The sequence below is a fragment of the Doryrhamphus excisus genome, chromosome 2, assembly GCF_030265055.1.
Source record: "Doryrhamphus excisus isolate RoL2022-K1 chromosome 2, RoL_Dexc_1.0, whole genome shotgun sequence".
NCBI lineage: Eukaryota > Metazoa > Chordata > Actinopteri > Syngnathiformes > Syngnathidae > Doryrhamphus > Doryrhamphus excisus.
Genome location: NC_080467.1, coordinates 23,232,725 through 23,255,907, shown reverse-complemented (window position 1 = coordinate 23,255,907; position 23,183 = coordinate 23,232,725). Strand labels below are relative to the sequence as shown.

The 23,183-nt window shown below is 51.9% G+C and overlaps 49 non-coding genes and 49 pseudogenes across 49 annotated transcripts in view; all 98 read left to right on the top strand.

The window, feature by feature from the left end:
* Window positions 1–4: 4 nt before the first annotated feature.
* On the top strand, window positions 5–113 carry LOC131123413 (5S ribosomal RNA; annotated as a pseudogene).
* Window positions 114–225: 112 nt separating this feature from the next.
* LOC131123051 (5S ribosomal RNA) lies at window positions 226–334 on the top strand (annotated as a pseudogene).
* Window positions 335–446: 112 nt separating this feature from the next.
* On the top strand, window positions 447–555 carry LOC131123889 (5S ribosomal RNA; annotated as a pseudogene).
* A 112-nt stretch (window positions 556–667) lies between these two features.
* Window positions 668–786, top strand: LOC131120588 (5S ribosomal RNA). Its single transcript, XR_009127138.1, has one exon. It is a non-coding gene; the product is annotated as a 5S ribosomal RNA (ribosomal RNA).
* A 112-nt stretch (window positions 787–898) lies between these two features.
* Window positions 899–1,007, top strand: LOC131123316 (5S ribosomal RNA; annotated as a pseudogene).
* Window positions 1,008–1,119: 112 nt separating this feature from the next.
* LOC131121133 (5S ribosomal RNA) lies at window positions 1,120–1,238 on the top strand. Its single transcript, XR_009127668.1, has one exon. It is a non-coding gene; the product is annotated as a 5S ribosomal RNA (ribosomal RNA).
* A 112-nt stretch (window positions 1,239–1,350) lies between these two features.
* Window positions 1,351–1,469, top strand: LOC131120646 (5S ribosomal RNA). Its single transcript, XR_009127194.1, has one exon. It is a non-coding gene; the product is annotated as a 5S ribosomal RNA (ribosomal RNA).
* Window positions 1,470–1,581: 112 nt separating this feature from the next.
* Window positions 1,582–1,690, top strand: LOC131122154 (5S ribosomal RNA; annotated as a pseudogene).
* A 112-nt stretch (window positions 1,691–1,802) lies between these two features.
* On the top strand, window positions 1,803–1,921 carry LOC131121725 (5S ribosomal RNA). Its single transcript, XR_009128222.1, has one exon. It is a non-coding gene; the product is annotated as a 5S ribosomal RNA (ribosomal RNA).
* Window positions 1,922–2,033: 112 nt separating this feature from the next.
* Window positions 2,034–2,152, top strand: LOC131123439 (5S ribosomal RNA; annotated as a pseudogene).
* Window positions 2,153–2,264: 112 nt separating this feature from the next.
* On the top strand, window positions 2,265–2,383 carry LOC131122573 (5S ribosomal RNA; annotated as a pseudogene).
* Window positions 2,384–2,495: 112 nt separating this feature from the next.
* LOC131122771 (5S ribosomal RNA) lies at window positions 2,496–2,614 on the top strand (annotated as a pseudogene).
* A 112-nt stretch (window positions 2,615–2,726) lies between these two features.
* Window positions 2,727–2,845, top strand: LOC131120587 (5S ribosomal RNA). Its single transcript, XR_009127137.1, has one exon. It is a non-coding gene; the product is annotated as a 5S ribosomal RNA (ribosomal RNA).
* Window positions 2,846–2,957: 112 nt separating this feature from the next.
* LOC131122153 (5S ribosomal RNA) lies at window positions 2,958–3,066 on the top strand (annotated as a pseudogene).
* Window positions 3,067–3,178: 112 nt separating this feature from the next.
* Window positions 3,179–3,297, top strand: LOC131121132 (5S ribosomal RNA). Its single transcript, XR_009127667.1, has one exon. It is a non-coding gene; the product is annotated as a 5S ribosomal RNA (ribosomal RNA).
* A 112-nt stretch (window positions 3,298–3,409) lies between these two features.
* Window positions 3,410–3,528, top strand: LOC131120645 (5S ribosomal RNA). Its single transcript, XR_009127193.1, has one exon. It is a non-coding gene; the product is annotated as a 5S ribosomal RNA (ribosomal RNA).
* A 112-nt stretch (window positions 3,529–3,640) lies between these two features.
* LOC131122152 (5S ribosomal RNA) lies at window positions 3,641–3,749 on the top strand (annotated as a pseudogene).
* A 112-nt stretch (window positions 3,750–3,861) lies between these two features.
* On the top strand, window positions 3,862–3,980 carry LOC131122472 (5S ribosomal RNA; annotated as a pseudogene).
* Window positions 3,981–4,092: 112 nt separating this feature from the next.
* LOC131123438 (5S ribosomal RNA) lies at window positions 4,093–4,211 on the top strand (annotated as a pseudogene).
* A 112-nt stretch (window positions 4,212–4,323) lies between these two features.
* Window positions 4,324–4,442, top strand: LOC131121506 (5S ribosomal RNA). Its single transcript, XR_009128013.1, has one exon. It is a non-coding gene; the product is annotated as a 5S ribosomal RNA (ribosomal RNA).
* A 112-nt stretch (window positions 4,443–4,554) lies between these two features.
* Window positions 4,555–4,673, top strand: LOC131120644 (5S ribosomal RNA). The gene has a single exon (XR_009127192.1). It is a non-coding gene; the product is annotated as a 5S ribosomal RNA (ribosomal RNA).
* Window positions 4,674–4,785: 112 nt separating this feature from the next.
* On the top strand, window positions 4,786–4,894 carry LOC131122150 (5S ribosomal RNA; annotated as a pseudogene).
* A 112-nt stretch (window positions 4,895–5,006) lies between these two features.
* On the top strand, window positions 5,007–5,125 carry LOC131121724 (5S ribosomal RNA). Its single transcript, XR_009128221.1, has one exon. It is a non-coding gene; the product is annotated as a 5S ribosomal RNA (ribosomal RNA).
* Window positions 5,126–5,237: 112 nt separating this feature from the next.
* LOC131123437 (5S ribosomal RNA) lies at window positions 5,238–5,356 on the top strand (annotated as a pseudogene).
* Window positions 5,357–5,468: 112 nt separating this feature from the next.
* LOC131121897 (5S ribosomal RNA) lies at window positions 5,469–5,587 on the top strand. Its single transcript, XR_009128393.1, has one exon. It is a non-coding gene; the product is annotated as a 5S ribosomal RNA (ribosomal RNA).
* Window positions 5,588–5,699: 112 nt separating this feature from the next.
* On the top strand, window positions 5,700–5,817 carry LOC131121228 (5S ribosomal RNA). Its single transcript, XR_009127762.1, has one exon. It is a non-coding gene; the product is annotated as a 5S ribosomal RNA (ribosomal RNA).
* A 112-nt stretch (window positions 5,818–5,929) lies between these two features.
* LOC131122149 (5S ribosomal RNA) lies at window positions 5,930–6,038 on the top strand (annotated as a pseudogene).
* A 112-nt stretch (window positions 6,039–6,150) lies between these two features.
* On the top strand, window positions 6,151–6,269 carry LOC131121723 (5S ribosomal RNA). Its single transcript, XR_009128220.1, has one exon. It is a non-coding gene; the product is annotated as a 5S ribosomal RNA (ribosomal RNA).
* Window positions 6,270–6,381: 112 nt separating this feature from the next.
* On the top strand, window positions 6,382–6,500 carry LOC131123444 (5S ribosomal RNA; annotated as a pseudogene).
* A 112-nt stretch (window positions 6,501–6,612) lies between these two features.
* Window positions 6,613–6,731, top strand: LOC131120602 (5S ribosomal RNA). Its single transcript, XR_009127152.1, has one exon. It is a non-coding gene; the product is annotated as a 5S ribosomal RNA (ribosomal RNA).
* A 112-nt stretch (window positions 6,732–6,843) lies between these two features.
* On the top strand, window positions 6,844–6,962 carry LOC131121676 (5S ribosomal RNA). Its single transcript, XR_009128174.1, has one exon. It is a non-coding gene; the product is annotated as a 5S ribosomal RNA (ribosomal RNA).
* Window positions 6,963–7,074: 112 nt separating this feature from the next.
* Window positions 7,075–7,183, top strand: LOC131122148 (5S ribosomal RNA; annotated as a pseudogene).
* Window positions 7,184–7,295: 112 nt separating this feature from the next.
* LOC131121722 (5S ribosomal RNA) lies at window positions 7,296–7,414 on the top strand. Its single transcript, XR_009128219.1, has one exon. It is a non-coding gene; the product is annotated as a 5S ribosomal RNA (ribosomal RNA).
* Window positions 7,415–7,526: 112 nt separating this feature from the next.
* LOC131121721 (5S ribosomal RNA) lies at window positions 7,527–7,645 on the top strand. The gene has a single exon (XR_009128218.1). It is a non-coding gene; the product is annotated as a 5S ribosomal RNA (ribosomal RNA).
* A 112-nt stretch (window positions 7,646–7,757) lies between these two features.
* Window positions 7,758–7,876, top strand: LOC131123443 (5S ribosomal RNA; annotated as a pseudogene).
* Window positions 7,877–7,988: 112 nt separating this feature from the next.
* LOC131120601 (5S ribosomal RNA) lies at window positions 7,989–8,107 on the top strand. Its single transcript, XR_009127151.1, has one exon. It is a non-coding gene; the product is annotated as a 5S ribosomal RNA (ribosomal RNA).
* Window positions 8,108–8,219: 112 nt separating this feature from the next.
* LOC131122230 (5S ribosomal RNA) lies at window positions 8,220–8,328 on the top strand (annotated as a pseudogene).
* A 112-nt stretch (window positions 8,329–8,440) lies between these two features.
* Window positions 8,441–8,559, top strand: LOC131124120 (5S ribosomal RNA). The gene has a single exon (XR_009128797.1). It is a non-coding gene; the product is annotated as a 5S ribosomal RNA (ribosomal RNA).
* Window positions 8,560–8,671: 112 nt separating this feature from the next.
* On the top strand, window positions 8,672–8,780 carry LOC131124096 (5S ribosomal RNA; annotated as a pseudogene).
* Window positions 8,781–8,892: 112 nt separating this feature from the next.
* LOC131121081 (5S ribosomal RNA) lies at window positions 8,893–9,011 on the top strand. The gene has a single exon (XR_009127618.1). It is a non-coding gene; the product is annotated as a 5S ribosomal RNA (ribosomal RNA).
* A 112-nt stretch (window positions 9,012–9,123) lies between these two features.
* On the top strand, window positions 9,124–9,232 carry LOC131123312 (5S ribosomal RNA; annotated as a pseudogene).
* Window positions 9,233–9,344: 112 nt separating this feature from the next.
* Window positions 9,345–9,463, top strand: LOC131121252 (5S ribosomal RNA). The gene has a single exon (XR_009127786.1). It is a non-coding gene; the product is annotated as a 5S ribosomal RNA (ribosomal RNA).
* A 112-nt stretch (window positions 9,464–9,575) lies between these two features.
* LOC131121275 (5S ribosomal RNA) lies at window positions 9,576–9,704 on the top strand (annotated as a pseudogene).
* Window positions 9,705–9,969: 265 nt separating this feature from the next.
* On the top strand, window positions 9,970–10,078 carry LOC131122447 (5S ribosomal RNA; annotated as a pseudogene).
* Window positions 10,079–10,190: 112 nt separating this feature from the next.
* On the top strand, window positions 10,191–10,309 carry LOC131120811 (5S ribosomal RNA). The gene has a single exon (XR_009127357.1). It is a non-coding gene; the product is annotated as a 5S ribosomal RNA (ribosomal RNA).
* Window positions 10,310–10,421: 112 nt separating this feature from the next.
* Window positions 10,422–10,530, top strand: LOC131123446 (5S ribosomal RNA; annotated as a pseudogene).
* Window positions 10,531–10,642: 112 nt separating this feature from the next.
* On the top strand, window positions 10,643–10,761 carry LOC131120810 (5S ribosomal RNA). Its single transcript, XR_009127356.1, has one exon. It is a non-coding gene; the product is annotated as a 5S ribosomal RNA (ribosomal RNA).
* Window positions 10,762–10,873: 112 nt separating this feature from the next.
* On the top strand, window positions 10,874–10,982 carry LOC131123011 (5S ribosomal RNA; annotated as a pseudogene).
* A 111-nt stretch (window positions 10,983–11,093) lies between these two features.
* Window positions 11,094–11,212, top strand: LOC131123915 (5S ribosomal RNA; annotated as a pseudogene).
* A 112-nt stretch (window positions 11,213–11,324) lies between these two features.
* Window positions 11,325–11,443, top strand: LOC131120474 (5S ribosomal RNA). Its single transcript, XR_009127028.1, has one exon. It is a non-coding gene; the product is annotated as a 5S ribosomal RNA (ribosomal RNA).
* Window positions 11,444–11,555: 112 nt separating this feature from the next.
* Window positions 11,556–11,664, top strand: LOC131123522 (5S ribosomal RNA; annotated as a pseudogene).
* A 112-nt stretch (window positions 11,665–11,776) lies between these two features.
* On the top strand, window positions 11,777–11,895 carry LOC131120287 (5S ribosomal RNA). The gene has a single exon (XR_009126845.1). It is a non-coding gene; the product is annotated as a 5S ribosomal RNA (ribosomal RNA).
* Window positions 11,896–12,007: 112 nt separating this feature from the next.
* Window positions 12,008–12,136, top strand: LOC131121274 (5S ribosomal RNA; annotated as a pseudogene).
* A 112-nt stretch (window positions 12,137–12,248) lies between these two features.
* Window positions 12,249–12,357, top strand: LOC131122770 (5S ribosomal RNA; annotated as a pseudogene).
* A 309-nt stretch (window positions 12,358–12,666) lies between these two features.
* Window positions 12,667–12,785, top strand: LOC131123116 (5S ribosomal RNA). The gene has a single exon (XR_009128689.1). It is a non-coding gene; the product is annotated as a 5S ribosomal RNA (ribosomal RNA).
* Window positions 12,786–12,897: 112 nt separating this feature from the next.
* Window positions 12,898–13,016, top strand: LOC131120809 (5S ribosomal RNA). The gene has a single exon (XR_009127355.1). It is a non-coding gene; the product is annotated as a 5S ribosomal RNA (ribosomal RNA).
* Window positions 13,017–13,128: 112 nt separating this feature from the next.
* On the top strand, window positions 13,129–13,237 carry LOC131123010 (5S ribosomal RNA; annotated as a pseudogene).
* A 111-nt stretch (window positions 13,238–13,348) lies between these two features.
* Window positions 13,349–13,467, top strand: LOC131123914 (5S ribosomal RNA; annotated as a pseudogene).
* A 112-nt stretch (window positions 13,468–13,579) lies between these two features.
* Window positions 13,580–13,698, top strand: LOC131120473 (5S ribosomal RNA). Its single transcript, XR_009127027.1, has one exon. It is a non-coding gene; the product is annotated as a 5S ribosomal RNA (ribosomal RNA).
* A 112-nt stretch (window positions 13,699–13,810) lies between these two features.
* On the top strand, window positions 13,811–13,919 carry LOC131123521 (5S ribosomal RNA; annotated as a pseudogene).
* A 112-nt stretch (window positions 13,920–14,031) lies between these two features.
* LOC131122399 (5S ribosomal RNA) lies at window positions 14,032–14,150 on the top strand. Its single transcript, XR_009128614.1, has one exon. It is a non-coding gene; the product is annotated as a 5S ribosomal RNA (ribosomal RNA).
* A 112-nt stretch (window positions 14,151–14,262) lies between these two features.
* LOC131121273 (5S ribosomal RNA) lies at window positions 14,263–14,391 on the top strand (annotated as a pseudogene).
* Window positions 14,392–14,503: 112 nt separating this feature from the next.
* Window positions 14,504–14,612, top strand: LOC131122769 (5S ribosomal RNA; annotated as a pseudogene).
* A 309-nt stretch (window positions 14,613–14,921) lies between these two features.
* Window positions 14,922–15,040, top strand: LOC131121194 (5S ribosomal RNA). Its single transcript, XR_009127728.1, has one exon. It is a non-coding gene; the product is annotated as a 5S ribosomal RNA (ribosomal RNA).
* A 112-nt stretch (window positions 15,041–15,152) lies between these two features.
* Window positions 15,153–15,271, top strand: LOC131120690 (5S ribosomal RNA). The gene has a single exon (XR_009127239.1). It is a non-coding gene; the product is annotated as a 5S ribosomal RNA (ribosomal RNA).
* A 112-nt stretch (window positions 15,272–15,383) lies between these two features.
* On the top strand, window positions 15,384–15,502 carry LOC131121798 (5S ribosomal RNA). The gene has a single exon (XR_009128293.1). It is a non-coding gene; the product is annotated as a 5S ribosomal RNA (ribosomal RNA).
* Window positions 15,503–15,614: 112 nt separating this feature from the next.
* On the top strand, window positions 15,615–15,743 carry LOC131121276 (5S ribosomal RNA; annotated as a pseudogene).
* Window positions 15,744–15,855: 112 nt separating this feature from the next.
* On the top strand, window positions 15,856–15,964 carry LOC131122767 (5S ribosomal RNA; annotated as a pseudogene).
* A 112-nt stretch (window positions 15,965–16,076) lies between these two features.
* Window positions 16,077–16,195, top strand: LOC131123104 (5S ribosomal RNA). The gene has a single exon (XR_009128688.1). It is a non-coding gene; the product is annotated as a 5S ribosomal RNA (ribosomal RNA).
* A 112-nt stretch (window positions 16,196–16,307) lies between these two features.
* On the top strand, window positions 16,308–16,426 carry LOC131120808 (5S ribosomal RNA). Its single transcript, XR_009127354.1, has one exon. It is a non-coding gene; the product is annotated as a 5S ribosomal RNA (ribosomal RNA).
* Window positions 16,427–16,538: 112 nt separating this feature from the next.
* Window positions 16,539–16,647, top strand: LOC131123009 (5S ribosomal RNA; annotated as a pseudogene).
* Window positions 16,648–16,758: 111 nt separating this feature from the next.
* On the top strand, window positions 16,759–16,877 carry LOC131123912 (5S ribosomal RNA; annotated as a pseudogene).
* A 112-nt stretch (window positions 16,878–16,989) lies between these two features.
* On the top strand, window positions 16,990–17,108 carry LOC131121047 (5S ribosomal RNA). The gene has a single exon (XR_009127585.1). It is a non-coding gene; the product is annotated as a 5S ribosomal RNA (ribosomal RNA).
* Window positions 17,109–17,220: 112 nt separating this feature from the next.
* LOC131123519 (5S ribosomal RNA) lies at window positions 17,221–17,329 on the top strand (annotated as a pseudogene).
* Window positions 17,330–17,441: 112 nt separating this feature from the next.
* LOC131124201 (5S ribosomal RNA) lies at window positions 17,442–17,560 on the top strand. Its single transcript, XR_009128860.1, has one exon. It is a non-coding gene; the product is annotated as a 5S ribosomal RNA (ribosomal RNA).
* Window positions 17,561–17,672: 112 nt separating this feature from the next.
* LOC131121272 (5S ribosomal RNA) lies at window positions 17,673–17,801 on the top strand (annotated as a pseudogene).
* A 112-nt stretch (window positions 17,802–17,913) lies between these two features.
* LOC131122766 (5S ribosomal RNA) lies at window positions 17,914–18,022 on the top strand (annotated as a pseudogene).
* A 309-nt stretch (window positions 18,023–18,331) lies between these two features.
* Window positions 18,332–18,450, top strand: LOC131120873 (5S ribosomal RNA). Its single transcript, XR_009127417.1, has one exon. It is a non-coding gene; the product is annotated as a 5S ribosomal RNA (ribosomal RNA).
* Window positions 18,451–18,562: 112 nt separating this feature from the next.
* On the top strand, window positions 18,563–18,671 carry LOC131123517 (5S ribosomal RNA; annotated as a pseudogene).
* A 112-nt stretch (window positions 18,672–18,783) lies between these two features.
* LOC131124200 (5S ribosomal RNA) lies at window positions 18,784–18,902 on the top strand. The gene has a single exon (XR_009128859.1). It is a non-coding gene; the product is annotated as a 5S ribosomal RNA (ribosomal RNA).
* Window positions 18,903–19,014: 112 nt separating this feature from the next.
* LOC131121271 (5S ribosomal RNA) lies at window positions 19,015–19,143 on the top strand (annotated as a pseudogene).
* Window positions 19,144–19,255: 112 nt separating this feature from the next.
* On the top strand, window positions 19,256–19,364 carry LOC131122765 (5S ribosomal RNA; annotated as a pseudogene).
* Window positions 19,365–19,673: 309 nt separating this feature from the next.
* On the top strand, window positions 19,674–19,792 carry LOC131121182 (5S ribosomal RNA). Its single transcript, XR_009127716.1, has one exon. It is a non-coding gene; the product is annotated as a 5S ribosomal RNA (ribosomal RNA).
* Window positions 19,793–19,904: 112 nt separating this feature from the next.
* LOC131121593 (5S ribosomal RNA) lies at window positions 19,905–20,023 on the top strand. Its single transcript, XR_009128096.1, has one exon. It is a non-coding gene; the product is annotated as a 5S ribosomal RNA (ribosomal RNA).
* Window positions 20,024–20,135: 112 nt separating this feature from the next.
* LOC131120600 (5S ribosomal RNA) lies at window positions 20,136–20,254 on the top strand. The gene has a single exon (XR_009127150.1). It is a non-coding gene; the product is annotated as a 5S ribosomal RNA (ribosomal RNA).
* Window positions 20,255–20,366: 112 nt separating this feature from the next.
* On the top strand, window positions 20,367–20,485 carry LOC131121394 (5S ribosomal RNA). Its single transcript, XR_009127904.1, has one exon. It is a non-coding gene; the product is annotated as a 5S ribosomal RNA (ribosomal RNA).
* Window positions 20,486–20,597: 112 nt separating this feature from the next.
* LOC131120253 (5S ribosomal RNA) lies at window positions 20,598–20,716 on the top strand. Its single transcript, XR_009126812.1, has one exon. It is a non-coding gene; the product is annotated as a 5S ribosomal RNA (ribosomal RNA).
* Window positions 20,717–20,828: 112 nt separating this feature from the next.
* On the top strand, window positions 20,829–20,957 carry LOC131121307 (5S ribosomal RNA; annotated as a pseudogene).
* A 112-nt stretch (window positions 20,958–21,069) lies between these two features.
* On the top strand, window positions 21,070–21,178 carry LOC131122446 (5S ribosomal RNA; annotated as a pseudogene).
* A 112-nt stretch (window positions 21,179–21,290) lies between these two features.
* Window positions 21,291–21,409, top strand: LOC131120348 (5S ribosomal RNA). Its single transcript, XR_009126904.1, has one exon. It is a non-coding gene; the product is annotated as a 5S ribosomal RNA (ribosomal RNA).
* Window positions 21,410–21,521: 112 nt separating this feature from the next.
* Window positions 21,522–21,630, top strand: LOC131123807 (5S ribosomal RNA; annotated as a pseudogene).
* Window positions 21,631–21,742: 112 nt separating this feature from the next.
* Window positions 21,743–21,861, top strand: LOC131120379 (5S ribosomal RNA). Its single transcript, XR_009126935.1, has one exon. It is a non-coding gene; the product is annotated as a 5S ribosomal RNA (ribosomal RNA).
* A 112-nt stretch (window positions 21,862–21,973) lies between these two features.
* LOC131121894 (5S ribosomal RNA) lies at window positions 21,974–22,092 on the top strand. The gene has a single exon (XR_009128390.1). It is a non-coding gene; the product is annotated as a 5S ribosomal RNA (ribosomal RNA).
* Window positions 22,093–22,204: 112 nt separating this feature from the next.
* Window positions 22,205–22,323, top strand: LOC131120769 (5S ribosomal RNA). Its single transcript, XR_009127315.1, has one exon. It is a non-coding gene; the product is annotated as a 5S ribosomal RNA (ribosomal RNA).
* Window positions 22,324–22,435: 112 nt separating this feature from the next.
* LOC131121216 (5S ribosomal RNA) lies at window positions 22,436–22,554 on the top strand. Its single transcript, XR_009127750.1, has one exon. It is a non-coding gene; the product is annotated as a 5S ribosomal RNA (ribosomal RNA).
* Window positions 22,555–22,666: 112 nt separating this feature from the next.
* On the top strand, window positions 22,667–22,775 carry LOC131123456 (5S ribosomal RNA; annotated as a pseudogene).
* A 112-nt stretch (window positions 22,776–22,887) lies between these two features.
* LOC131121270 (5S ribosomal RNA) lies at window positions 22,888–23,016 on the top strand (annotated as a pseudogene).
* Window positions 23,017–23,128: 112 nt separating this feature from the next.
* The window catches only part of LOC131120347 (5S ribosomal RNA), a 119-nt gene continuing 64 nt past the window's right edge, over window positions 23,129–23,183 (top strand). Inside the window, exon 1 of the ribosomal RNA XR_009126903.1 lies at window positions 23,129–23,183. This exon is cut by the window's right edge and continues 64 nt beyond it. This is a non-coding gene — a ribosomal RNA (5S ribosomal RNA).

Sequence of the window (23,183 nt, the reverse complement as noted above, 5' to 3'; positions counted from 1 at the left end):
TAAAGCTTACGGCCATACTACCCTGAAAACGCCCGATCTCGGACGCTAAGCAGGGGTGGGCCTGGTTAGTACTTGGATGGGAGACCGCCTGGGAATACCAGATGCTGTAAGCTTTTTATGGTTTCTGCTCTTGCCTGACAGCAGAGGGCGCTGTTTGACACTTTTTGCTGGAGTCTAGTTTGGCCTGCGTCACCTTCAAATAGGATCTTTTCAGTTGACCTGGCAGCTTACGGCCATACTACCCTGAAAACGCCCGATCTCGGAAACTAAGCAGGGGCGGGCCTGGTTAGTACTTGGATGGGAGACCGCCTGGGAATACCAGGTGCTGTAAGCTTTTTATGGTTTCTGCTCTTGCCTGACAGCAAAGGGCGCTGTTTGACACTTTTTGCCAGAGTCTAGTTTGGCCTGCGTCACCTTCAAATAGGATCTTTTCAGTTGACCTGGCATCTTACGGCCATACTACCCTGAAAACGCCCGATCTCGGAAGCTAAGCAGCGGCGGGCCTGGTTAGTACTTGGATGGGAGACCGCCTGTGTATACCAGGTGCTGTAAGCTTTTTATGGTTTCTGCTCTTGCCTGACAGCAGAGGGCGCTGTTTGACATGTTTTGCTGGAGTCTAGTTTGGCCTGCGTCACCTTCAAATAGGATCTTTTCAGTTGACCTGGCAGCTTACGGCCATACTACACTGAAAACGCCCGATCTCGTCTGATCTCGGAAGCTAAGCAGGGGCGGGCCTGGTTAGTACTTGGATGGGAGACCGCCTGGGAATACCAGGTGCTGTAAGCTTTTTATGGTTTCTGCTCTTGCCTGACAGCAGAGGGCGCTGTTTGACACTTTTTGCTGGAGTCTAGTTTGGCCTGCGTCGCCTTCAAATAGGATCTTTTCAGCTGCCCTGGCAGCTTACGGCCATACTACCCTGAAAACGCCCGATCTCGGAAGCTAAGCAGGGGTGGGCCTGGTTAGTACTTGGATCGGAGACCGCCTGGGAATACCAGGTGCTGTAAGCTTTTTATGGTTTCTGCTTTTGCCTGACAGCAGAGGGCGCTGTTTGACATGTTTTGCTGGAGTCTAGTTTGGCCTGCGTCACCTTCAAAAAGGATCTTTTCAGTTGACCTGGCAGCTTACGGCCATACTATCCTGAAAACGCCCGATCTCGTCCGATCTCGGAAGCTAAGCAGGGGCGGGCCTGGTTAGTATTTGGATGGGAGACCGCCTGGCAATACCAGGTGCTGTAAGCTTTTTATGGTTTCTGCTCTTGCCTGACAGCAGAGGGCGCTGTTTGACACTTTTTGCTGGAGTCTAGTTTGGCCTGCGTCGCCTTCAAATAAGATTTTTTCAGTTGTCCTTAAAGCTTACGGCCATACTACCCTCAAAACGCCCGATCTCGTTCGATCTCGGAAGCTAAGCAGGGGCGGGCCTGGTTAGTACTTGGATGGGAGACCGCCTGGGAATACCAGGTGCTGTAAGCTTTTTATGGTTTCTGCTCTTGCCTGACAGCAGAGGGCGCTGTTTGACACTATTTGCTGGAGTCTAGTTTGGCCTGCGTCGCCTTCAAATAGGATCTTTTCAGCTGCCCTGGCAGCTTACGGCCATACTACCCTGAAAACGCCCGATCTCGGAAGCTAAGCAGGGGTGGGCCTGGTTAGTACTTGGATGGGAGACCGCCTGGGAATACCAGGTGCTGTAAGCTTTTTATGGTTTCTGCTGTTGCCTGACAGCAGAGGGCGCTGTTTGACAAGTTTTGCTGGAGTCTAGTTTGGCCTGCGTCACCTTCAAATAGGATCTTTTCAGTTGACCTGGTAGCTTACGGCCATACTACCCTGAAAACGCCCGATCTCGTCCGATCAAGGAAGCTAAGCAGGGGCGGGCCTGGTTAGTACTTGGATGGGAGACCGCCTGGGAAAACCAGGTGCTGTAAGCTTTTTATGGTTTCTGCTCTTGCCTGACAGCAAAGGGCGCTGTTTGACACTTTTTGCCAGAGTCTAGTTTGGCCTGCGTCACCTTCAAATAGGATCTTTTCAGTTGACCTGGCAGCTTACGGCCGTACTACCCTGAAAATGCCCGATTTCGTCTGATCTCGGAAGCTACGCAGGGGCGGCCCTGGTTAGTACTTGGATGGGAGACCGCCTGGGAATACCAGGTGCTTTAAGCTTTTTATGGTTTCTGCTCTTGCCTGACAGCAGAGGGCGCTGTTTGACACTTTTTGCTGGAGTCTAGTTTGGCCTGCGTCGCCTTCAAATAGGATCTTTTCAGTTGATGTGGCAGCTTAAGGCCATACTACCCTGAAAACGCCCGATCTCGTCCGATCAAGGAAGCTAAGCAGGGGCGGGCCTGGTTAGTACTTGGATGGGAGACCGCCTGGGAAAACCAGGTGCTGTAAGCTTTTTATGGTTTCTGCTCTTGCCTGACAGCAAAGGGCGCTGTTTGACACTTTTTGCCAGAGTCTAGTTTGGCCTGCGTCACCTTCAAATAGGATCTTTTCAGTTGACCTGGCATCTTACGGCCATACTACCCTGAAAACGCCCAATCTCGTCCGATCTCGGAAGCTAAGCAGCGGCGGGCCTGGTTAGTACTTGGATGGGAGACCGCCTGTGTATACCAGGTGCTGTAAGCTTTTTATGGTTTCTGCTCTTGCCTGACAGCAGAGGGCGCTGTTTGACATGTTTTGCTGGAGTCTAGTTTGGCCTGCGTCACCTTCAAATAGGATCTTTTCAGTTGACCTGGCAGCTTACGGCCATACTACACTGAAAACGCCCGATCTCGTCTGATCTCGGAAGCTAAGCAGGGGCGGGCCTGGTTAGTACTTGGATGGGAGACCGCCTGGGAATACCAGGTGCTGTAAGCTTTTTATGGTTTCTGCTCTTGCCTGACAGCAGAGGGCGCTGTTTGACACTTTTTGCTGGAGTCTAGTTTGGCCTGCGTCGCCTTCAAATAGGATCTTTTCAGCTGCCCTGGCAGCTTACGGCCATACTACCCTGAAAACGCCCGATCTCGGAAGCTAAGCAGGGGTGGGCCTGGTTAGTACTTGGATGGGAGACCGCCTGGGAATACCAGGTGCTGTAAGCTTTTTATGGTTTCTGCTTTTGCCTGACAGCAGAGGGCGCTGTTTGACATGTTTTGCTGGAGTCTAGTTTGGCCTGCGTCACCTTCAAAAAGGATCTTTTCAGTTGACCTGGCAGCTTACGGCCATACTATCCTGAAAACGCCCGATCTCGTCCGATCTCGGAAGCTAAGCAGGGGCGGGCCTGGTTAGTATTTGGATGGGAGACCGCCTGGCAATACCAGGTGCTGTAAGCTTTTTATGGTTTCTGCTCTTGCCTGACAGCAGAGGGCGCTGTTTGACACTTTTTGCTGGAGTCTAGTTTGGCCTGCGTCGCCTTCAAATAAGATTTTTTCAGTTGTCCTTAAAGCTTACGGCCATACTACCCTCAAAACGCCCGATCTCGTTCGATCTCGGAAGCTAAGCAGGGGCGGGCCTGGTTAGTACTTGGATGGGAGACCGCCTGGGAATACCAGGTGCTGTAAGCTTTTTATGGTTTCTGCTCTTGCCTGACAGCAGAGGGCGCTGTTTGACACTATTTGCTGGAGTCTAGTTTGGCCTGCGTCGCCTTCAAATAGGATCTTTTCAGCTGCCCTGGCAGCTTACGGCCATACTACCCTGAAAACGCCCGATCTCGGAAGCTAAGCAGGGGTGGGCCTGGTTAGTACTTGGATGGGAGACCGCCTGGGAATACCAGGTGCTGTAAGCTTTTTATGGTTTCTGCTGTTGCCTGACAGCAGAGGGCGCTGTTTGACAAGTTTTGCTGGAGTCTAGTTTGGCCTGCGTCACCTTCAAATAGGATCTTTTCAGTTGACCTGGTAGCTTACGGCCATACTACCCTGAAAACGCCAGATCTCGTCCGATCAAGGAAGCTAAGCAGGGGCGGGCCTGGTTAGTACTTGGATGGGAGACCGCCTGGGAAAACCAGGTGCTGTAAGCTTTTTATGGTTTCTGCTCTTGCCTGACAGCAAAGGGCGCTGTTTGACACTTTTTGCCAGAGTCTAGTTTGGCCTGCGTCACCTTCAAATAGGATCTTTTCAGTTGACCTGGCAGCTTACGGCCGTACTACCCTGAAAATGCCCGATTTCGTCTGATCTCGGAAGCTACGCAGGGGCGGCCCTGGTTAGTACTTGGATGGGAGACCGCCTGGGAATACCAGGTGCTTTAAGCTTTTTATGGTTTCTGCTCTTGCCTGACAGCAGAGGGCGCTGTTTGACACTTTTTGCTGGAGTCTAGTTTGGCCTGCGTCGCCTTCAAATAGGATCTTTTCAGTTGATCTGGCAGCTTAAGGCCATACTACCCTGAAAACGCCCGATCTCGTCCGATCTCGGAAGCTAAGCAGGGGTGGGCCTGGTTAGTACTTGGATGGGAGACCGCCTGGCAATACCAGGTGCTGTAAGCCTTTTATGGTTTCTGCTCTTGCCTGACAGCAGAGGGCGCTGTTTGACACTTTTTGCTGGAGTCTAGTTTGGCCTGCGTCGCCTTCAAATAAGATTTTTTCAGTTGTCCTTAAAGCTTACGGCCATACTACCCTCAAAACGCCCGATCTCGTTCGATCTCGGAAGCTAAGCAGGGGCGGGCCTGGTTAGTACTTGGATGGGAGACCGCCTGGGAATACCAGGTGCTGTAAGCTTTTTATGGTTTCTGCTCTTGCCTGACAGCAGAGGGCGCTGTTTGACACTATTTGCTGGAGTCTAGTTTGGCCTGCGTCGCCTTCAAATAGGATCTTTTCAGCTGCCCTGGCAGCTTACGGCCATACTACCCTGAAAACGCCCGATCTCGGAAGCTAAGCAGGGGTGGGCCTGGTTAGTACTTGGATGGGAGACCGCCTGGGAATACCAGGTGCTGTAAGCTTTTTATGGTTTCTGCTGTTGCCTGACAGCAGAGGGCGCTGTTTGACAAGTTTTGCTGGAGTCTAGTTTGGCCTGCGTCACCTTCAAATAGGATCTTTTCAGTTGACCTGGTAGCTTACGGCCATACTACCCTGAAAACGCCCGATCTCGTCCGATCAAGGAAGCTAAGCAGGGGCGGGCCTGGTTAGTACTTGGATGGGAGACCGCCTGGGAAAACCAGGTGCTGTAAGCTTTTTATGGTTTCTGCTCTTGCCTGACAGCAAAGGGCGCTGTTTGACACTTTTTGCCAGAGTCTAGTTTGGCCAGCGTCACCTTCAAATAGGATCTTTTCAGTTGACCTGGCAGCTTACGGCCGTACTACCCTGAAAATGCCCGATTTCGTCTGATCTCGGAAGCTACGCAGGGGCGGCCCTGGTTAGTACTTGGATGGGAGACCGCCTGGGAATACCAGGTGCTTTAAGCTTTTTATGGTTTCTGCTCTTGCCTGACAGCAGAGGGCGCTGTTTGACACTTTTTGCTGGAGTCTAGTTTGGCCTGCGTCGCCTTCAAATAGGATCTTTTCAGTTGATCTGGCAGCTTAAGGCCATACTACCCTGAAAACGCCCGATCTCGTCCGATCTCGGAAGCTAAGCAGGGGTGGGCCTGGTTAATACTTGGATGGGAGACCGCCTGGCAATACCAGGTGCTGTAAGCCTTTTATGGTTTCTGCTCTTGCCTGACAGCAGAGGGCGCTGTTTGACACTTTTTGCTGGAGTCTAGTTTGGCCTGCGTCGCCTTCAAATAAGATTTTTTCAGTTGTCCTTAAAGCTTACGGCCATACTACCCTCAAAACGCCCGATCTCGTTCGATCTCGGAAGCTAAGCAGGGGCAGGCCTGGTAGTACTTGGATGGGAGACCGCCTGGGAATACCAGGTGCTGTAAGCTTTTTATGGTTTCTGCTCTTGCTTGACAGCAGAGGGCGCTGTTTGACACTTTTTGCTGGAGTCTAGTTTGGCCTGCGTCGCCTTCAAATAGGATCTTTTCAGCTGCCCTGGCAGCTTACGGCCATACTACCCTGAAAACGCCCGATCTCGGAAGCTAAGCAGGGGTGGGCCTGGTTAGTACTTGGATGGGAGACCGCCTGGGAATACCAGGTGCTGTAAGCTTTTTATGGTTTCTGCTGTTGCCTGACAGCAGAGGGCGCTGTTTGACAAGTTTTGCTGGAGTCTAGTTTGGCCTGCGTCACCTTCAAATAGGATCTTTTCAGTTGACCTGGCAGCTTACGGCCATACTACCCTGAAAACGCCCGATCTCGTCCGATCAAGGAAGCTAAGCAGGGGCGGGCCTGGTTAGTACTTGGATGGGAGACCGCCTGGGAAAACCAGGTGCTGTAAGCTTTTTATGGTTTCTGCTCTTGCCTGACAGCAAAGGGCGCTGTTTGACACTTTTTGCCAGAGTCTAGTTTGGCCTGCGTCACCTTCAAATAGGATCTTTTCAGTTGACCTGGCAGCTTACGGCCGTACTACCCTGAAAATTCCCGATTTCGTCTGATCTCGGAAGCTACGCAGGGGCGGCCCTGGTTAGTACTTGGATGGGAGACCGCCTGGGAATACCAGGTGCTTTAAGCTTTTTATGGTTTCTGCTCTTGCCTGACAGCAGAGGGCGCTGTTTGACACTTTTTGCTGGAGTCTAGTTTGGCCTGCGTCGCCTTCAAATAGGATCTTTTCAGTTGATCTGGCAGCTTACGGCCATACTACCCTGAAAACGCCCGATCTCGTCCGATCTCGGAAGCTAAGCAGGGGTGGGCCTGGTTAGTACTTGGATGGGAGACCGCCTGGCAATACCAGGTGCTGTAAGCCTTTTATGGTTTCTGCTCTTGCCTGACAGCAGAGGGCGCTGTTTGACACTTTTTGCTGGAGTCTAGTTTGGCCTGCGTCGCCTTCAAATAGGATCTTTTCAGTTGCCCTGGCAGCTTACGGCCATACTACCCTGAAAACGCCCGATCTCGTCCGATCTCGGAAGATAAGCAGGGGTGGGCCTGGTTAGTACTTGGATGGGAGACCGCCTGGGAATACCAGGTGCTGTAAGCTTTTTATGGTTTCTGCTCTTGCCTGACAGCAGAGGGCGCTGTTTGACACTTTTTGCTGGAGTCTAGTTTGGCCTGCGTCGCCTTCAAATAGGATCTTTTCAGCTGCCCTGGCAGCTTACGGCCATACTACCCTGAAAACGCCCGATCTCGGAAGCTAAGCAGGGGTGGGCCTGGTTAGTACTTGGATGGGAGACCGCCTGGGAATACCAGGTGCTGTAAGCTTTTTATGGTTTCTGCTTTTGCCTGACAGCAGAGGGCGCTGTTTGACAAGTTTTGCTGGAGTCTAGTTTGGCCTGCGTCACCTTCAAATAGGATCTTTTCAGTTGACCTGGCAGCTTACGGCCATACTACCCTGAAAACGCCCGATCTCGTCCGATCAAGGAAGCTAAGCAGGGGCGGGCCTGGTTAGTACTTGGATGGGAGACCGCCTGGGAAAACCAGGTGCTGTAAGCTTTTTATGGTTTCTGCTCTTGCCTGACAGCAGAGGGAGCTGTTTGACAAGTTTTGCTGGAGTCTAGTTTGGCCTGCGTCACCTTCAAATAGGATCTTTTCAGTTGACCTGGCAGCTTACGGCCATACTACCCTGAAAACGCCCGATCTCGTCCGATCAAGGAAGCTAAGCAGGGGCGGGCCTGGTTAGTACTTGGATGGGAGACCGCCTGGGAAAACCAGGTGCTGTAAGCTTTTTATGGTTTCTGCTCTTGCCTGACAGCAAAGGGCGCTGTTTGACACTTTTTGCCAGAGTCTAGTTTGGCCTGCGTCACCTTCAAATAGGATCTTTTCAGTTGACCTGGCAGCTTACGGCCGTACTACCCTGAAAATTCCCGATTTCGTCTGATCTCGGAAGCTACGCAGGGGCGGCCCTGGTTAGTACTTGGATGGGAGACCGCCTGGGAATACCAGGTGCTTTAAGCTTTTTATGGTTTCTGCTCTTGCCTGACAGCAGAGGGCGCTGTTTGACACTTTTTGCTGGAGTCTAGTTTGGCCTGCGTCGCCTTCAAATAGGATCTTTTCAGTTGATCTGGCAGCTTACGGCCATACTACCCTGAAAACGCCCGATCTCGTCCGATCTCGGAAGCTAAGCAGGGGTGGGCCTGGTTAGTACTTGGATGGGAGACCGCCTGGCAATACCAGGTGCTGTAAGCCTTTTATGGTTTCTGCTCTTGCCTGACAGCAGAGGGCGCTGTTTGACACTTTTTGCTGGAGTCTAGTTTGGCCTGCGTCACCTTCAAATAGGATCTTTTCAGTTGCCCTGGCAGCTTACGGCCATACTACCCTGAAAACGCCCGATCTCGGAAGATAAGCAGGGGTGGGCCTGGTTAGTACTTGGATGGGAGACCGCCTGGGAATACCAGGTGCTGTAAGCTTTTTATGGTTTCTGCTCTTGCCTGACAGCAGAGGGCGCTGTTTGACACTTTTTGCTGGAGTCTAGTTTGGCCTGCGTCGCCTTCAAATAGGATCTTTTCAGTTGCCCTGGCAGCTTACGGCCATACTACCCTGAAAACGCCTGATCTCGTCCGATCTCGGAAGATAAGCAGGGGTGGGCCTGGTTAGTACTTGGATGGGAGACCGCCTGGGAATACCAGGTGCTGTAAGCTTTTTATGGTTTCTGCTCTTGCCTGACAGCAGAGGGCGCTGTTTGACACTTTTTGCTGGAGTCTAGTTTGTCCTGCGTCGCCTTCAAATAGGATCTTTTCAGTTGCCCTGGCAGCTTTCGGCCATACTACCCTGAAAACGCCTGATCTCGGAAGCTACGCAGGGGCGGCCCTGGTTAGTACTTGGATGGGAGACCGCCTGGGAATACCAGGTGCTTTAAGCTTTTTATGGTTTCTGCTCTTGCCTGACAGCAGAGGGCGCTGTTTGACACTTTTTGCTGGAGTCTAGTTTGGCCTGCGTCGCCTTCAAATAGGATCTTTTCAGTTGATCTGGCAGCTTACGGCCATACTACCCTGAAAACGCCCGATCTCGTCCGATCTCGGAAGCTAAGCAGGGGAGGGCCTGGTTAGTACTTGGATGGGAGACCGCCTGGGAATACCAGGTGCTGTAAGCTTTTTATGGTTTCTGCTCTTGCCTGACAGCAGAGGGCGTTGTTTGACACTTTTTGCTGGAGTCTAGTTTGGCCTGCGTCGCCTTCAAATAGGATCTTTTCAGCTGCCCTGGCAGCTTACGGCCATACTACCCTGAAAACGCCCGATCTCGGAAGCTAAGCAGGGGCGGGCCTGGTTAGTATTTGGATGGGAGACCGCCTGGCAATACCAGGTGCTGTAAGCTTTTTATGGTTTCTGCTCATGCCTGACAGCAGAGGGCGCTGTTTGACACTTTTTGCTGGAGTCTAGTTTGGCCTGCGTCGCCTTCAAATAAGATTTTTTCAGTTGTCCTTAAAGCTTACGGCCATACTACCCTGAAAACGCCCGATCTCGTCCGATCTCGGAAGCTAAGCAGGGGTGGGTCTGGTTAGTACTTGGATGGGAGACAGCCTGGGAATACCAGGTGCTGTAAGCTTTTAATGGTTTCTGCTCTTGCCTGACAGCAGAGGGCGCTGTTTGACACTTTTTGCTGGAGTCTAGTTTGGCCTGCGTCGCCTTCAAATAAGATTTTTTCAGTTGTCCTTAAAGCTTACGGCCATACTACCCTGAAAACGCCCGATCTCGTCCGATCTCGTCTGATCTCGGAAGCTAAGCAGGGGTGGGCCTGGTTAGTACTTGGATGGGAGACCGCCTGGGAATACCAGGTGCTGTAAGCTTTTTATGGTTTCTGCTCTTGCCTGACAGCAAAGGGCGCTGTTTGACACTTTTTGCCAGAGTCTAGTTTGTCCTGCGTCTTCTTCAAATAGGATCTTTTCAGTTGCCCTGGCAGCTTACGGCCATACTACCCTGAAAATGCCCGATCTCGTCCTATATCGGAAGCTAAGCAGGGGTGGGCCTGGTTCGTACTTGGATGGGAGTTTTTGCTGGAGTCGAGTTTGGCCTGCGTCGCCTTCAAATAAGATCTTTTCAGTTGACCTGGCAGCTTACGGCCATACTACCCTGAAAACGCCCGATCTCGGAAGCTAAGCAGGGGCGGGCCTGGTTAGTACTTGGATGGGAGACCGCCTGGGAATACCAGGTGCTGTAAGCTTTTTATGGTTTCTGCTCTTGCCTGACAGCAAAGGGCGCTGTTTGACACTTTTTGCCAGAGTCTAGTTTGGCCTGCGTCACCTTCAAATAGGATCTTTTCAGTTGACCTGGCAGCTTATGGCCATACTACCCTGAAAACGCCCGGTCTCGTCCGATCTCGGAAGCTAAGAAGGGTCGGGCCTGGTTAGTACTTGGATGGGAGACCGCCTGGGAATACCAGGTGCTGTAAGCTTTTTATTGTTTCTGCTCTTGCCTGCCAGCAGAGGGCGCTGTTTGACACTTTTTGCTGGAGTCTAGTTTGGCCTGCGTCGCCTTCAAATAGGATCTTTTCAGTTGATCTGGCAGCTTACGGCCATACTACCCTGAAAACGCCCAATCTCGGAAGCTAAGCAGGGGTGGGCCTGGTTAGTACTTGGATGGGAGACCGCCTGGGAATACCAGGTGCTGTCAGCTTTTTATGGTTTCTGCTTTTGCCTGACAGCAGAGGGCGCTGTTTGACACTTTTTGCCAGAGTCTCGTTTGGCCTGCGTCACCTTCAAATAGGATCTTTTCAGTTGACCTGGCAGCTTATGGCCATACTACCCTGAAAACGCCCGGTCTCGTCCGATCTCGGAAGCTAAGAAGGGTCGGGCCTGGTTAGTACTTGGATGGGAGACCGCCTGGGAATACCAGGTGCTGTAAGCTTTTTATTGTTTCTGCTCTTGCCTGCCAGCAGAGGGCGCTGTTTGACACTTTTTGCTGGAGTCTAGTTTGGCCTGCGTCGCCTTCAAATAGGATCTTTTCAGTTGATCTGGCAGCTTACGGCCATACTACCCTGAAAACGCCCAATCTCGGAAGCTAAGCAGGGGTGGGCCTGGTTAGTACTTGGATGGGAGACCGCCTGGGAATACCAGGTGCTGTAAGCTTTTTATGGTTTCTGCTTTTGCCTGACAGCAGAGGGCGCTGTTTGACACTTTTTGCTGGATCTAGTTTGGCCTGCGTCACCTTCAAATAGGATCTTTTCAGTTGACCTGGCAGCTTACGTCTATACTACCCTGAAAACGCCCGATCTCGTCCGATCAAGGAAGCTAAGCAGGGGCGGGCCTGGTTAGTACTTGGATGGGAGACAGCCTGTGTATACCAGGTGCTGTAAGCTTTTTATGGTTTCTGCTCTTGCCTGACAGCAGAGGGCGCTGTTTGACATGTTTTGCTGGAGTCTAGTTTGGCCTGCGTCACCTTCAAATAGGATCTTTTCAGTTGACCTGGCAGCTTACGGCCATACTACACTGAAAACGCCCGATCTCGTCCGATCTCGGAAGCTAAGCAGGGGCGGGCCTGGTTAGTACTTGGATGGGAGACCGCCTGGGAATACCAGGTGCTGTAAGCTTTTTAGGGTTTCTGCTCTTGCCTGACAGCAGAGGGCGTTGTTTGACACTTTTTGCTGGAGTCTAGTTTGGCCTGCGTCGCCTTCAAATAGGATCTTTTCAGCTGCCCTGGCAGCTTACGGCCATACTACCCTGAAAACGCCTGATCTCGGAAGCTAAGCAGGGGCGGGCCTGGTTAGTATTTGGATGGGAGACCGCCTGGCAATACCAGGTGCTGTAAGCTTTTTATGGTTTCTGCTCATGCCTGACAGCAGAGGGCGCTGTTTGACACTTTTTGCTGGAGTCTAGTTTGGCCTGCGTCGCCTTCAAATAGGACCTTTTCAGTTGCCCTGACAGCTTACGGCCATACTACCCTGAAAACGCCCGATCTCGTCCGATCTCGGAAGCTAAGCAGGGGCCGGCCTGGTTAGTACTTGGATGGGAGACCGCCTGGGAATACCAGGTGCTGTAAGCTTTTTATGGTTTCTGCTCTTGCCTGACAGCAGAGGGCGCTGTTTGACACTTTTTGCTGGAGTCTAGTTTGGCCTGCGTCTTCTTCAAATAGGATCTTTTCAGTTGCCCTGGCAGCTTACGGCCATACTACCCTGAAAACGCCCGATCTCGTCCGATCTCGTCTGATCTCGGAAGCTAAGCAGGGGTGGGCCTGGTTAGTACTTGGATGGGAGACCGCCTGGGAATACCAGGTGCTGTAAGCTTTTTATGGTTTCTGCTCTTGCCTGACAGCAGAGGGCGCTGTTTGACACTTTTTGCTGGAGTCTAGTTTGGCCTGCGTCACCTTCAAATAGGATCTTTTCAGTTGACCTGGCAGCTTACGGCCATACTACCCTGAAAACGCCCGATCTCGGAAGCTAAGCAGGGGCGGGCCTGGTTAGTACTTGGATGGGAGACCGCCTAGGAATACCAGGTGCTGTAAGCTTTTTATGGTTTCTGCTCTTGCCTGACAGCAAAGGGCGCTGTTTGACACTTTTTGCCAGAGTCTAGTTTGGCCTGCGTCGCCTTCAAATAGGATCTTTTCAGCTGCCCTGAAAACGCCCGATCTCGGAAGCTAAGCAGGGGTGGGCCTGGTTAGTACTTGGATGGGAGACCGCCTGGGAATACCAGGTGCTGTAAGCTTTTTATGGTTTCTGCTTTTGCCTGACAGCAGAGGGCGCTGTTTGACATGTTTTGCTGGAGTCTAGTTTGGCCTGCGTCACCTTCAAATAGGATCTTTTCAGTTGACCTGGCAGCTTACGGCCATACTACCCTGAAAACGCCCGATCTCGTCCGATCTCGGAAGCTAAGCAGGGGTGGGCCTGGTTAGTACTTGGATGGGAGACCGCCTGGGAGAACCAGGTGCTGTAAGCTTTTTATGGTTTCTGCTCTTGCCTGACAGCAAAGGGCGCTGTTTGACACTTTTTGCCAGAGTCTAGTTTGGCCTGCGTCACCTTCAAATAGGATCTTTTCAGTTGACCTGGCAGCTTATGGCCATACTACCCTGAAAACGCCCGGTCTCGTCCGATCTCGGAAGCTAAGAAGGGTCGGGCCTGGTTAGTACTTGGATGGGAGACCGCCTGGGAATACCAGGTGCTGTAAGCTTTTTATTGTTTCTGCTCTTGCCTGCCAGCAGAGGGCGCTGTTTGACACTTTTTGCTGGAGTCTAGTTTGGCCTGCGTCGCCTTCAAATAGGATCTTTTCAGTTGATCTGGCAGCTTACGGCCATACTACCCTGAAAACGCCCAATCTCGGAAGCTAAGCAGGGGTGGGCCTGGTTAGTACTTGGATGGGAGACCGCCTGGGAATACCAGGTGCTGTAAGCTTTTTATGGTTTCTGCTTTTGCCTGACAGCAGAGGGCGCTGTTTGACACTTTTTGCTGGATCTAGTTTTGCCTGCGTCACCTTCAAATAGGATCTTTTTAGTTGATCTGGCAGCTTACGTCTATACTACCCTGAAAACGCCCGATCTCGTCCGATCAAGGAAGCTAAGCAGGGGCGGGCCTGGTTAGTACTTGGATGGGAGACAGCCTGTGTATACCAGGTGCTGTAAGCTTTTTATGGTTTCTGCTCTTGCCTGACAGCAGAGGGCGCTGTTTGACATGTTTTGCTGGAGTCTAGTTTGGCCTGCGTCACCTTCAAATAGGATCTTTTCAGTTGACCTGGCAGCTTACGGCCATACTACACTGAAAACGCCCGATCTCGTCCGATCTCGGAAGCTAAGCAGGGGCGGGCCTGGTTAGTACTTGGATGGGAGACCGCCTGGGAATACCAGGTGCTGTAAGCTTTTTATGGTTTCTGCTCTTGCCTGACAGCAGAGGGCGTTGTTTGACACTTTTTGCTGGAGTCTAGTTTGGCCTGCGTCGCCTTCAAATAGGATCTTTTCAGCTGCCCTGGCAGCTTACGGCCATACTACCCTGAAAACGCCTGATCTCGGAAGCTAAGCAGGGGCGGGCCTGGTTAGTATTTGGATGGGAGACCGCCTGGCAATACCAGGTGCTGTAAGCTTTTTATGGTTTCTGCTCATGCCTGACAGCAGAGGGCGCTGTTTGACACTTTTTGCTGGAGTCTAGTTTGGCCTGCGTCGCCTTCAAATAGGACCTTTTCAGTTGCCCTGACAGCTTACGGCCATACTACCCTGAAAACGCCCGATCTCGTCCGATCTCGGAAGCTAAGCAGGGGCGGGCCTGGTTAGTACTTGGATGGGAGACCGCCTGGGAATACCAGGTGCTGTAAGCTTTTTATGGTTTCTGCTCTTGCCTGACAGCAGAGGGCGCTGTTTGACACTTTTTGCTGGAGTCTAGTTTGGCCTGCGTCTTCTTCAAATAGGATCTTTTCAGTTGCCCTGGCAGCTTACGGCCATACTACCCTGAAAACGCCCGATCTCGTCCGATCTCGTCTGATCTCGGAAGCTAAGCAGGGGTGGGCCTGGTTAGTACTTGGATGGGAGACCGCCTGGGAATACCAGGTGCTGTAAGCTTTTTATGGTTTCTGCTCTTGCCTGACAGCAGAGGGCGCTGTTTGACACTTTTTGCTGGAGTCTAGTTTGGCCTGCGTCACCTTCAAATAGGATCTTTTCAGTTGACCTGGCAGCTTACGGCCATACTACCCTGAAAACGCCCGATCTCGGAAGCTAAGCAGGGGCGGGCCTGGTTAGTACTTGGATGGGAGACCGCCTAGGAATACCAGGTGCTGTAAGCTTTTTATGGTTTCTGCTCTTGCCTGACAGCAAAGGGCGCTGTTTGACACTTTTTGCCAGAGTCTAGTTTGGCCTGCGTCGCCTTCAAATAGGATCTTTTCAGCTGCCCTGAAAACGCCCGATCTCGGAAGCTAAGCAGGGGTGGGCCTGGTTAGTACTTGGATGGGAGACCGCCTGGGAATACCAGGTGCTGTAAGCTTTTTATGGTTTCTGCTTTTGCCTGACAGCAGAGGGCGCTGTTTGACATGTTTTGCTGGAGTCTAGTTTGGCCTGCGTCACCTTCAAATAGGATCTTTTCAGTTGACCTGGCAGCTTACGGCCATACTACCCTGAAAACGCCCGATCTCGTCCGATCTCGGAAGCTAAGCAGGGGTGGGCCTGGTTAGTACTTGGATGGGAGACCGCCTGGGAAAACCAGGTGCTGTAAGCTTTTTATGGTTTCTGCTCTTGCCTGACAGCAAAGGGCGCTGTTTGACACTTTTTGCCAGAGTCTAGTTTGGCCTGCGTCACCTTCAAATAGGATCTTTTCAGTTGACCTGGCAGCTTACGGCCATACTACCCTGAAAACGCCCGATCTCGTCCGATCTCGGAAGCTAAGCAGGGGTGGGCCTGGTTAGTACTTGGATGGGAGACCGCCTGGCAATACCAGGTGCTGTAAGCTTTTTATGGTTTCTGCTCATGCCTGACAGCAGAGGGCGCTGTTTGACACTTTTTGCTGGAGTCTAGTTTGGCCTGCGTCGCCTTCAAATAAGATTTTTTCAGTTGTCCTTAAAGCTTACGGCCATACTACCCTGAAAACGACCGATCTCGTCCGATCTCGGAAGCTAAGCAGGGGTGGGTCTGGTTAGTACTTGGATGGGAGACAGCCTGGGAATACCAGGTGCTGTAAGCTTTTAATGGTTTCTGTTCTTGCCTGACAGCAGAGGGCTCTGTTTGACACTTTTTGCTGGAGTCTAGTTTGGCCTGCGTCTTCTTCAAATAGGATCTTTTCAGTTGCCCTGGCAGCTTACGGCCATACTACCCTGGAAACGCCCGATCTCGTCCGATCTCGTCTGATCTCGGAAGCTAAGCAGGGGTGGGCCTGGTTAGTACTTGGATGGGAGACCGCCTGGGAATACCAGGTGCTGTAAGCTTTTTATGGTTTCTGCTCTTGCCTGACAGCAGAGGGCGCTGTTTGACACTTTTTGCTGGAGTCTAGTTTGGCCTGCGTCACCTTCAAATAGGATCTTTTCAGTTGACCTGGCAGCTTACGGCCATACTACCCTGAAAACGCCCGATCTCGGAAGCTAAGCAGGGGCGGGCCTGGTTAGTACTTGGATGGGAGACCGCCTAGGAATACCAGGTGCTGTAAGCTTTTTATGGTTTCTGCTTTTGCCTGACAGCAGAGGGCGCTGTTTGACATGTTTTGCTGGAGTCTAGTTTGGCCTGCGTCACCTTCAAATAGGATCTTTTCAGTTGACCTGGCAGCTTACGGCCATACTACCCTGAAAACGCCCGATCTCGTCCGATCTCGGAAGCTAAGCAGGGGTGGGCCTGGTTAGTACTTGGATGGGAGACCGCCTGGGAGAACCAGGTGCTGTAAGCTTTTTATGGTTTCTGCTCTTGCCTGACAGCAAAGGGCGCTGTTTGACACTTTTTGCCAGAGTCTAGTTTGGCCTGCGTCACCTTCAAATAGGATCTTTTCAGTTGACCTGGCAGCTTATGGCCATACTACCCTGAAAACGCCCGGTCTCGTCCGATCTCGGAAGCTAAGAAGGGTCGGGCCTGGTTAGTACTTGGATGGGAGACCGCCTGGGAATACCAGGTGCTGTAAGCTTTTTATTGTTTCTGCTCTTGCCTGCCAGCAGAGGGCGCTGTTTGACACTTTTTGCTGGAGTCTAGTTTGGCCTGCGTCGCCTTCAAATAGGATCTTTTCAGTTGATCTGGCAGCTTACGGCCATACTACCCTGAAAACGCCCAATCTCGGAAGCTAAGCAGGGGTGGGCCTGGTTAGTACTTGGATGGGAGACCGCCTGGGAATACCAGGTGCTGTAAGCTTTTTATGGTTTCTGCTTTTGCCTGACAGCAGAGGGCGCTGTTTGACACTTTTTGCTGGATCTAGTTTGGCCTGCGTCACCTTCAAATAGGATCTTTTCAGTTGACCTGGCAGCTTACGTCTATACTACCCTGAAAACGCCCGATCTCGTCCGATCAAGGAAGCTAAGCAGGGGCGGGCCTGGTTAGTACTTGGATGGGAGACAGCCTGTGTATACCAGGTGCTGTAAGCTTTTTATGGTTTCTGCTCTTGCCTGACAGCAGAGGGCGCTGTTTGACATGTTTTGCTGGAGTCTAGTTTGGCCTGCGTCACCTTCAAATAGGATCTTTTCAGTTGACCTGGCAGCTTACGGCCATACTACACTGAAAACGCCCGATCTCGTCCGATCTTGGAAGCTAAGCAGGGGCGGGCCTGGTTAGTACTTGGATGGGAGACCGCCTGGGAATACCAGGTGCTGTAAGCTTTTTATGGTTTCTGCTCTTGCCTGACAGCAGAGGGCGTTGTTTGACACTTTTTGCTGGAGTCTAGTTTGGCCTGCGTCGCCTTCAAATAGGATCTTTTCAGCTGCCCTGGCAGCTTACGGCCATACTACCCTGAAAACGCCTGATCTCGGAAGCTAAGCAGGGGCGGGCCTGGTTAGTATTTGGATGGGAGACCGCCTGGCAATACCAGGTGCTGTAAGCTTTTTATGGTTTCTGCTCATGCCTGACAGCAGAGGGCGCTGTTTGACACTTTTTGCTGGAGTCTAGTTTGGCCTGCGTCGCCTTCAAATAGGACCTTTTCAGTTGCCCTGACAGCTTACGGCCATACTACCCTGAAAACGCCTGATCTCGTCCGATCTCGGAAGCTAAGCAGGGGCGGGCCTGGTTAGTACTTGGATGGGAGACCGCCTGGGAATACCAGGTGCTGTAAGCTTTTTATGGTTTCTGCTCTTGCCTGACAGCAGAGGGCGCTGTTTGACACTTTTTGCTGGAGTCTAGTTTGGCCTGCGTCTTCTTCAAATAGGATCTTTTCAGTTGCCCTGGCAGCTTACGGCCATACTACCCTGAAAACGCCCGATCTCGTCCGATCTCGTCTGATCTCGGAAGCTAAGCAGGGGTGGGCCTGGTTAGTACTTGGATGGGAGACCGCCTGGGAATACCAGGTGCTGTAAGCTTTTTATGGTTTCTGCTCTTGCCTGACAGCAGAGGGCGCTGTTTGACACTTTTTGCTGGAGTCTAGTTTGGCCTGCGTCACCTTCAAATAGGATCTTTTCAGTTGACCTGGCAGCTTACGGCCATACTACCCTGAAAACGCCCGATCTCGGAAGCTAAGCAGGGGCGGGCCTGGTTAGTACTTGGATGGGAGACCGCCTAGGAATACCAGGTGCTGTAAGCTTTTTATGGTTTCTGCTCTTGCCTGACAGCAAAGGGCGCTGTTTGACACTTTTTGCCAGAGTCTAGTTTGGCCTGCGTCGCCTTCAAATAGGATCTTTTCAGCTGCCCTGAAAACGCCCGATCTCGGAAGCTAAGCAGGGGTGGGCCTGGTTAGTACTTGGATGGGAGACCGCCTGGGAATACCAGGTGCTGTAAGCTTTTTATGGTTTCTGCTTTTGCCTGACAGCAGAGGGCGCTGTTTGACATGTTTTGCTGGAGTCTAGTTTGGCCTGCGTCACCTTCAAATAGGATCTTTTCAGTTGACCTGGCAGCTTACGGCCATACTACCCTGAAAACGCCCGATCTCGTCCGATCTCGGAAGCTAAGCAGGGGTGGGCCTGGTTAGTACTTGGATGGGAGACCGCCTGGGAATACCAGGTGCTGTAAGCTTTTTATGGTTTCTGCTCTTGCCTGACAGCAGAGGGCGTTGTTTGACACTTTTTGCTGGAGTCTAGTTTGGCCTGCGTCGCCTTCAAATAGGATCTTTTCAGCTGCCCTGGCAGCTTACGGCCATACTACCCTGAAAACGCCTGATCTCGGAAGCTAAGCAGGGGCGGGCCTGGTTAGTATTTGGATGGGAGACCGCCTGGCAATACCAGGTGCTGTAAGCTTTTTATGGTTTCTGCTCATGCCTGACAGCAGAGGGCGCTGTTTGACACTTTTTGCTGGAGTCTAGTTTGGCCTGCGTCGCCTTCAAATAGGACCTTTTCAGTTGCCCTGACAGCTTACGGCCATACTACCCTGAAAACGCCTGATCTCGTCCGATCTCGGAAGCTAAGCAGGGGCGGGCCTGGTTAGTACTTGGATGGGAGACCGCCTGGGAATACCAGGTGCTGTAAGCTTTTTATGGTTTCTGCTCTTGCCTGACAGCAGAGGGCGCTGTTTGACACTTTTTGCTGGAGTCTAGTTTGGCCTGCGTCTTCTTCAAATAGGATCTTTTCAGTTGCCCTGGCAGCTTACGGCCATACTACCCTGAAAACGCCCGATCTCGTCCGATCTCGTCTGATCTCGGAAGCTAAGCAGGGGTGGGCCTGGTTAGTACTTGGATGGGAGACCGCCTGGGAATACCAGGTGCTGTAAGCTTTTTATGGTTTCTGCTCTTGCCTGACAGCAGAGGGCGCTGTTTGACACTTTTTGCTGGAGTCTAGTTTGGCCTGCGTCACCTTCAAATAGGATCTTTTCAGTTGACCTGGCAGCTTACGGCCATACTACCCTGAAAACGCCCGATCTCGGAAGCTAAGCAGGGGCGGGCCTGGTTAGTACTTGGATGGGAGACCGCCTAGGAATACCAGGTGCTGTAAGCTTTTTATGGTTTCTGCTCTTGCCTGACAGCAAAGGGCGCTGTTTGACACTTTTTGCCAGAGTCTAGTTTGGCCTGCGTCGCCTTCAAATAGGATCTTTTCAGCTGCCCTGAAAACGCCCGATCTCGGAAGCTAAGCAGGGGTGGGCCTGGTTAGTACTTGGATGGGAGACCGCCTGGGAATACCAGGTGCTGTAAGCTTTTTATGGTTTCTGCTTTTGCCTGACAGCAGAGGGCGCTGTTTGACATGTTTTGCTGGAGTCTAGTTTGGCCTGCGTCACCTTCAAATAGGATCTTTTCAGTTGACCTGGCAGCTTACGGCCATACTACCCTGAAAACGCCCGATCTCGTCCGATCTCGGAAGCTAAGCAGGGGTGGGCCTGGTTAGTACTTGGATGGGAGACCGCCTGGGAAAACCAGGTGCTGTAAGCTTTTTATGGTTTCTGCTCTTGCCTGACAGCAAAGGGCGCTGTTTGACACTTTTTGCCAGAGTCTAGTTTGGCCTGCGTCACCTTCAAATAGGATCTTTTCAGTTGACCTGGCAGCTTACGGCCGTACTACCCTGAAAACGCCCGATTTCGTCTGATCTCAGAAGCTAAGCAGGGGCGGGCCTGGTTAGTACTTGGATGGGAGACCGCCTGGGAATACCAGGTGCTGTAAGCTTTTTATGGTTGTTGCTCTTGCCTGACAGCAGAGTTTGCTGTTTGACACTTTTTGCTGGAGTCTAGTTTGGCCTGCGTCGCCTTCAAATAGGATCTTTTCAGTTGATCTGGCAGCTTACGGCCATACTACCCTGAAAACGCCCGATCTCGTCCGATCTCGGAAGCTAAGCAGGGGTGGGCCTGGTTAGTACTTGGATGGGAGACCGCCTGGCAATACCAGGTGCTGTAAGCCTTTTATGGTTTCTGCTCTTGCCTGACAGCAGAGGGCGCTGTTTGCCACTTTTTGCTGGAGTCTAGTTTGGCCTGCGTCGCCTTCAAATAGGACCTTTTCAGTTGCCCTGACAGCTTACGGCCATACTACCCTGAAAACGCCCGATCTCGTCCGATCTCGGAAGCTAAGCAGGGGCGGGCCTGGTTAATACTTGGATGGGAGACCGCCTGGGAATACCAGGTGCTTTAAGCTTTTTATGGTTTCTGCTCTTGCCTGACAGCAGAGGGCGCTGTTTGACACTTTTTGCTGGAGTCTAGTTTGGCCTGCGTCGCCTTCAAATAGGATCTTTTCAGTTGCCCTGGAAGCTTTCGGCCATACTACCCTGAAAACGCCCGATCTCGTCCGATCTCGGAAGCTAAGCAGGGGCGGGCCTGGTTAGTACTTGGATGGGAGACCGCCTGGGAATACCAGGTGCTGTAAGCTTTTAATGGTTTCTGCTCTTGCCTGACAGTCGAGGGCGCTGTTTGACACTTTTTGCTGGAGTCTAGGTTGGCCTGCGTCGCCTTCAAATAAGATTTTTTCAGTTGTCCTTAAAGCTTACGGCCATACTACCCTGAAAACGCCCGATCTCGTCCGATCTTGTCTGATCTCGGAAGCTAAGCAGGGGTGGGCCTGGTTAGTACTTGGATGGGAGACCGCCTGGGAATACCAGGTGCTGTAAGCTTTTTATGGTTTCTGCTCTTGCCTGACAGCAGAGGGCGCTGTTTGACACTTTTTGCTGGAGTCTAGTTTGGCCTGCGTCACCTTCAAATAGGATCTTTTCAGTTGACCTGGCAGCTTACGGCCATACTACCCTGAAAACGCCCGATCTCGGAAGCTAAGCAGGGGCGGGCCTGGTTAGTACTTGGATGGGAGACCGCCTGGGAATACCAGGTGCTGTAAGCTTTTTATGGTTTCTGCTCTTGCCTGACAGCAAAGGGCGCTGTTTGACACTTTTTGCCAGAGTCTAGTTTGGCCTGCGTCACCTTCAAATAGGATCTTTTCAGTTGACCTGGCAGCTTATGGCCATACTACCCTGAAAACGCCCGATCTCGTCCGATCTCGGAAGCTAAGAAGGGTCGGGCCTGGTTAGTACTTGGATGGGAGACCGCCTGGGAATACCAGGTGCTGTAAGCTTTTTATTGTTTCTGCTCTTGCCTGCCAGCAGAGGGCGCTGTTTGACACTTTTTGCTGGAGTCTAGTTTGGCCTGCGTCGCCTTCAAATAGGATCTTTTCAGTTGATCTGGCAGCTTACGGCCATACTACCCTGAAAACGCCCAATCTCAGAAGCTAAGCAGGGGCGGGCCTGGTTAGTACTTGGATGGGAGACCGCCTGTGAATACCAGGTGCTGTAAGCTTTTTATGGTTTCTGCTCTATCCTGACAGCAGAGGGCGCTGTTTGACATGTTTTGCTGGAGTCTAGTTTGGCCTGCGTCACCTTCAAATAGGATCTTTTCAGTTGACCTGGCAGCTTACGGCCATACTACACTGAAAACGCCCGATCTCGTCCGATCTCGGAAGCTAAGCAGGGGTGGGCCTGGTTAGTACTTGGATGGGAGACCGCCTGGGAACACCAGGTGCTGTAAGCTTTTTATGGTTTCTGCTCTTGCCTGACAGCAAAGGGCGCTGTTTGACACTTTTTGCTGGAGTCTAGTTTGGCCTGCGTCGCCTTCAAATAGGACCTTTTCAGTTGCCCTGACAGCTTACGGCCATACTACCCTGAAAACGCCCGATCTCGTCCGATCTCTGAAGCTAAGCAGGGGCGGGCCTGGTTAATACTTGGATGGGAGACCGCCTGGGAATACCAGGTGCTTTAAGCTTTTTATGGTTTCTGCTCTTGCCTGAGGGCAGAGGGCGCTGTTTGACACTTTTTGCTGGAGTCTAGTTTGGCCTGCGTCGCCTTCAAATAGGATCTTTTCAGTTGCCCTGGCAGCTTACGGCCATAATACCCTGAAAACGCCCGATCTCGTCCGATCTCGGAAGCTAAGCAGGGGCGGGCCTGGTTAGTACTTGGATGGGAGACCGCCTGGGAATACCAGGTGCTGTAAGCTTTTTATGGTTTCTGCTCTTGCCTGACAGCAGAGGGCGCTGTTTGACACTTTTTGCTGGAGTCTAGTTTGGCCTGCGTCTTCTTCAAATAGGATCTTTTCAGTTGCCCTGGCAGCTTACGGCCATACTACCCTGAAAACGCCCGATCTCGTCCGATCTCGGAAGCTAAGCAGGGGTGGGTCTGGTTAGTACTTGGATGGGAGACAGCCTGGGAATACCAGGTGCTGTAAGCCTTTTATGGTTTCTGCTCTTGCCTGACAGCAGAGGGTGATGTTTGACACTTTTTGCTGGAGTCTAGTTTGGCCTGCGTCGCCTTCAAATAGGATCTTTTCAGTTGCCCTGGCAGCTTACGGCCACACTACCCTGAAAACGCCTGATCTCGGAAGCTAAGCAGGGGTGGGCCTGGTTTGTACTTAGATGGGAGACCGCCTGGGAATACCAGGTGCTGTAAGCTTTTAATGGTTTCTGCTCTTGCCTGACAGCAGAGGGCGCTGTTTGACACTTTTTGCTGGAGTCTAGTTTGGCCTGCGTCGCCTTCAAATAAGATTTTTTCAGTTGTCCTTAAAGCTTACGGCCATACTACCCTGAAAACGCCCGATCTCGTCCGATCTCGTCTGATCTCGGAAGCTAAGCAGGGGTGGGCCTGGTTAGTACTTGGATGGGAGACCGCCTGGGAATACCAGGTGCTGTAAGCTTTTTATGGTTTCTGCTCTTGCCTGACAGCAGAGGGCGCTGTTTGACACTTTTTGCTGGAGTCTAGTTTGGCCTGCGTCACCTTCAAATAGGATCTTTTCAGTTGACCTGGCAGCTTATGGCCATACTACCCTGAAAACGCCCGATCTCGTCCGATCTCGGAAGCTAA